Genomic DNA, 6,179 nt, shown 5'->3' on the forward strand with positions numbered 1-6,179 from the left:
CACACCCTCGGAGCAATGGATAAGCTGAGAGGGCGAACGCTGAAGTGCTTCGTGGACTCAAGACACGAACTTGTGATGCGCTACTGAAGCACGGGAGGCGGTGGATCGAGGAGCTGCCGGTAGTTCTCTGGTTCCTCAAAACGATACCTAACTGACCTATCGGGCAGACTCCCTTCTTCCTAGTCTACGGGGCAGAAGCAGTTATCCCCACGGAACTCATTTACGGGTCCCCTCGAGTACTTGCCTATGATGAAGTAGCGCAAAATCAGCACCAGCGTGATGACGCTGTGCTACTCGAGGAAAACCGTCTCCGGGCTGCTACGTGTGTTGCACGCTACTAACAAGCCATGCGTTGCTATCATAGTCATAGGGTTCATGCCCGGTGTTTTGAGGAAGGTGACCTTGTCCTTAGGCGCGTTCAGTCCGCCAAGGGTACAAACAAGTTGTCACCAAAGTGGAAAGGCCCTTACCAGGTGGTACGAGTCACCAGACCTGGCGAAGTCCGTCTGGGGACCGGGGATGGCACTCGGTTGCAAAACTCATGGAATATTGAGCATATTTGTAAGTACTACCCGTATGGTGCAAGGCTGTCGGGCACTGCCCGTCAGCCACCTTTTTTACAGGCCTTGCCTCAGTTGCTTGTAACCCCTTGTACAAAGCCGGGGTGATGACCCCGTGCAAGAGAAAATAAAGAAGCGTTGTGGGGGGGGGGGGGCGATCAAGATCGCGTTCATGCACGAGCACACCCAGATCATTGCATAAGCATTTCATGAGCATTTGCATATGCATATAGATAGGATTGCATCCTGCATTCATTCTCATCTACAGGAAGTTGCAGGTTCCTGCCATGAACTTGGCTCCGACAAGGGATGAGAAGATTGCACATCACAGTGATCCCCGACGAGACAAACAGATAAGTTTACCTCTTGTCCATTAGTGTGTTGTAAGCTATAACTTGTGCATAGAGAAACCTCGCCGCTCTCTTGGAACCAGGGTGCTCCCATCCTTGGATTGAACGCTGCTTCGTCCTGGATGGTCGCAGTGGCCCATGGTAAAAAGGGAGTGGGCGGGCTGCTGGCACCTCAGTCTGTTCCCCAGCAGACATGGTTCTTCGGCAGACGAAAAGGGTAGGGACAGGATATCCTACTGGGGAAAGCTCGTTTAATTATAGTAAAGAGGCACTCCACCTCTGCATTGGACATATACATGCACGGGTTCTAGGCAAAGGTTTATCTCTTTCATTGACATGCATATGCAAGTACAAGCATTACATAACACAAATATGGATGAAAGGATTACATTATTGGAATTAAGATTTGGCAATTTCCTACAAGTTTAAGGTTGAAAAAAGATAAGTGCCCAGTAAACTCCTCTTCCTGTCCCTCTCACCCCAGGTATTGTGGTGGGAAGAGAAAAGGACAGGCGTCGCACCGGCATGAGGCAACAAATGACCCAAGCCGGAGCCCGGGGGCTGGCCCTGGGCTTCCTTCTCAAACATGACCAGCGAAAACCGAAGATGAGGAGAGGAGGACTACGAAGGTGGGAGACTCCGCCCCTCCCTTTTATAGGCCGGGCGGGGAAGGGCAGCTGCTCCATCCCCGGGTGAACACCGCCCTCCTCTGCCAATTCAAGACGTGCGGGCCCTTTCCAAGGTACTCTCCGGTGCCATGTGCCTCCATTACCTACCCCGCGCGATGCATGCTGCATATGTGGCTAAGGATAAGGGCGCGATGTGGGAAGAGTAAATTGGCAGTTTCTACCCCGTGCGTTAAAGTCATTCACGGGCCATCACAGGAGTGGCCCCACCACTATTGGCTTTACACCGTGCACGGGAAAACCAGAAACTAGCCCGGAATCAAGGCTGATGAAGCAGCAACGGAAAACTCAAGGGGCCAACCCCTTCAGCAACCTTGCATGTGCACTTATTAGGCCCTACCCCGACGACGCTCAGCAGTGCGTTCGGTGCAGGCCCGGGGGCTTTTGTCGGTGCAACAAACCCTGGGTCTGTTGCCCAGACTGTGCACAGGCACAAGATCAAGATTGAAGCACCAACCCAAGTCAGTGATTGAAGGACGAAGAGATTCGAAGAACCAACACACAGTCCAGAGAGAGCAAGATCGTGCCAGAAGAGCAAGATATCATCAAGAGAAGGGCCTCCCTTGCCGGGGCTCACGGGGGTAGAACCACCCCACCAACCACTCAAGCACGACCCACGTCGTCAATCAGTGTGGTGTCAAGCCGCAAGATGATTAAGTGGTAGCCGTCCGCCACATGGGAGCCATTTCCTACACAAGAAGTCTACATATGACACCCGTCCTGCAATGTGTCAAGGGAACATGCACAGAGCTGGCAAAATAGCCCGGCAAGCCTTGCCGAGCAACCAGTGATGTGACACTAAGTGGCATATTTAATGCACCCTGTTAGCCCACAAAGTTAGGTATGATAGCACTGTTCGCTATCATATCAGTCGATAATGACTACTCTGCCATTGTGGTGACCCCTTAATCTATAAAAGGAGGCCCATGACACTCGTAGGAGGGGTTGGAAAAAGTTGATGAACCCAAACCACCATACGTGCGTAGTCACCGCGGACCTAGGTCGAACCCTGCCGGCCAAGTGTACTACGCATCACCATGTCCATTCCACCATCAATCCACGACAGCAGGAGTAGGGTCTTACGCCTCACGGCGGACCAAACGCGGGTAAATTGCTTGTGTGCTCTCTGCAATGCTGCCGTACGCTGATCTGCTCTTTGTGCAATGCAAAGTCCCCCTACCTAACCAGCTAGGGGCCACCCGGTCCCAAAGGTGCCCACGGATATCCCGTGACACGATCCGACTATGAACGTGCGAGGACGTCACGCCTTAGCAATCGCTAAACCAACTCCGAGAGGTTATTGACCACGTTGGAGCACGAGAAACCTGACCATGAAGGTCAATTTCCTACAAGCAAATGAAGAACAAGCAAGAAACTAAGATTGCAATCTGGATATTGTGACTATAAGATGAAAGCTTTATTGATCAAGGTGGGGTTTTGTGACATCTTGGTCCGGTTGTTGAACACAAATGAAGTACGCGAAGTTGCAACTATGGCAATGTTTTAAACTAAACAAATCCCAAAGTCTAAACGACGCCCTAAGGGTTGTATACCTGGAGGAAGAGGGGGAATTTCATGGCCCTTGGTGAAGGGGTCCGAAACCAACCCTATCTCTTGTTTCCCACACATATGGACTCTAAAAACAGCCTATACTTATGTATTTCGAAATTACATGGGCCTGGCCCAATAATAAGGTGACACATCACCTATAATAGCCTCTGGATGAAATTTATGAAGTGGCATCTTGTATATTTCATCCAAGGCTTCATGCACTCATTATGGTGGCTTCAAAGCCTTGAAATAATCACTTGTAACTCCGTTCTTGTTCCCCTTGCGCATGCCATCATCTCCATGCTTGATCTTGCTCCAATGTTCATCCTTCTTGTCCAAGCTAGGCCCTTCATTTGTAAGCTAGACAAATGTATAAAATTTAGGCAACGTCATATTCTCATGAACATTAGAATCATTACCAAGCAACAAAAGTACTTGGTAATTTAATTGGCATGCGCCAGCTCTAGTAATTGGTCCAGTTTGTATAGTAGCAGGGGTTGTGGGTGTAATAATGGTATTGATGTCCTCATCATCCTCCCCTTCTTGAAATGAAGTCATCCTCGACAAAAGATCATCCCCCTCACCCAAATAAGGCTTCAAATCTGCAATGTTACAAGTGGGACTAACCCCAAAATCTGCAGGCAGATCATGTTTATATGAATTATCATTTATTTTCTCTAACACCTTAAGAGGACCATCAGCACATGGCATTAGCTTTGATTTACGCAAATCAGGAAATCTATACTTACTCAAATGTAACCAAACAAGATTTCTATGTGCAAACACAACATGTTTTCTACCCTTATCTCCAACAATTTTATATTTAGCATTCATACGCTCATTGTTTTCCATAGTTAACTCATGCATTCTTAATATCAATTCAACACATTGTGTAGCATCAAAATTAACCTTCTCTGAAGAAGGAAGATGCAACAAATCAATAGGTGCATGAGGTAGGAAACCATATACAATTTCTAAAGGGCACATCTTAGTAGTAGAATGCAAAGAACGATTATAAGCTAATTCAATACGAGGCAAGCATTCTTCCCACATTTTCTTGTTATTCTTCAAAGTAGCCCTCAGCACAGTAGACAAAGTTCTATTGACTACTTCAGTTTGTCCATAAGTTTGGGGGTGATAGGTAGTACTAAAAAGCAGTTTAGTCCCCAACTTAGCCCATAAACATCTCCAAAAGTGACTAAGAAATTTAGTATCACGATCTGGAACAATAGTATTTGGCACACCATGCAAGCGAATAACTTCACAAAAGAACAAATCGACAAGATTAGTAGCATCATCGCTTTGATGACATGGTGTAAAGGGTGCCATTTTCGAGAACCTATCAACGACAACAATAAACCTAAAATAACGTCCATAGATATATCCTCCAATGGAACACTAGGTAAATACAAAGGCCTATATAAACCATGAGGATTGAGTCGTGACTTAGCTTTTTGACATGTAGTGCAGCGAGCAACAAAGCACTCAACATCCTATCTCATCTTTGGCCAAACTAAATGTGTAGCAAGTACAACCTCCATCTTCTTCACACAAAGTGTCTCATTAATCCTCCTCCATGCACCTCCCGCAACAATAAAAGACGAACGGAGCTAGCTAGAATGCATAGCTTGTTAGCACGGAACACAAATCCATCATTAACGACGAACTTGTTCCATGTTCTTCCTTCTTTACAATTCTGCATTACATCTTTAAAAACAACATCATGCACATATTGATCTTTGATGGTCTCCAAACCAAATATTTTGAAGTCAAGCTGTGAAAGCATAGTATAGCAACGAGATAATGCATTAGCAATAACATTTTCTTTACCCTTCTTGTGTTTAATGACATAAGGGAAAGTCTCAATGAATTCAACCCATTTAGCATGTCTATGATTCAATTTAGCTTGACTTTTAATATGTTTCAAAGATTCATGATCAGAATGTATAACAAATTCTTTAGGCCATAAATAATGTTGCCATGTCTCTAAAGCCCGAACAAGAGCATATAATTATTTATCATAACTAGAATAATTCAGACTAGGCCGACTCAATTTTTCAAAAAAGTATGCAAAAGGTTTGCCATCTTGTAATAACACACCTCCTAATCCAATTCCAATAGCATCACATTCAAGATGAAAAGACTTATTAAAATTAGGAAGTTGGAGTAAATGAGCCTGTGTCAAATTATCTTTCAACATCGTGAAGGCTTCTTCCTGTATGATACCCCAAATAAAAGGCACATCCTTCTTTGTAAGCTCGTTGAGAGGTGTAGCAATGGTGCTGAAATCTTGCACAAAACGCCTATAGAAACCAGCGAGTCCAAGAAAACTCCTCACTTGTGTGACTGTTTTGGGCTGCAGCCAACTCTCAATAGCTTCAATCTTGGCTTTATCAACTTCAATTCCCTATGGAGTAACAACATAGCCAAGAAAAGATACTCGATCGGTGCAAAAGGTGTACTTCCCAAGGTTACCAAACAAACGTGTGATAACCCACAAGTATAGGGGATCAATTGCAGCCTCCTTCTTTAACTAAGAGTTTCAAACACAACAAGGAGCTAAAGGTAGAACAAATATTCCCTCAAGTTCTATCCACCACCGATACAACTCTACGCATGCTTAACGTTCGCTTTACCTAGAACAAGTATGAAACTAGAAGTACTTTGTAGGTGTTGTTGGATAGGTTTGCAAGATAATAAAGAGAGCGTAAATAAAAAGTAGGGGCTATTTAGATGAAGACACAACTAAGTTAGTTTTAGTAGAGATCTTGTTGTCACACAAGAAAGTTATTTGTCCATAGTCAATCGATAACTAGACCGGTAATCATTATTGCAATTTTATTTGTGGGAGAGGCATAAGCTAACATACTTTCTCTTCTTGGATCATATGCACTTATGATTGGAAGTCTGGCAAGCATCCGCAACTACTAAAGATCATTAAGGTAAAACACAACCATAGCATTATAAAGCATCAAGTCCACTTTACTCCCATATGCAAACAACCTACTTACTCGGGTCTGTGCTTCTATCAC

Source organism: Triticum dicoccoides, chromosome 3A (genome assembly GCF_002162155.2).
Source record: "Triticum dicoccoides isolate Atlit2015 ecotype Zavitan chromosome 3A, WEW_v2.0, whole genome shotgun sequence".
Classification (NCBI taxonomy): domain Eukaryota; kingdom Viridiplantae; phylum Streptophyta; class Magnoliopsida; order Poales; family Poaceae; genus Triticum; species Triticum dicoccoides.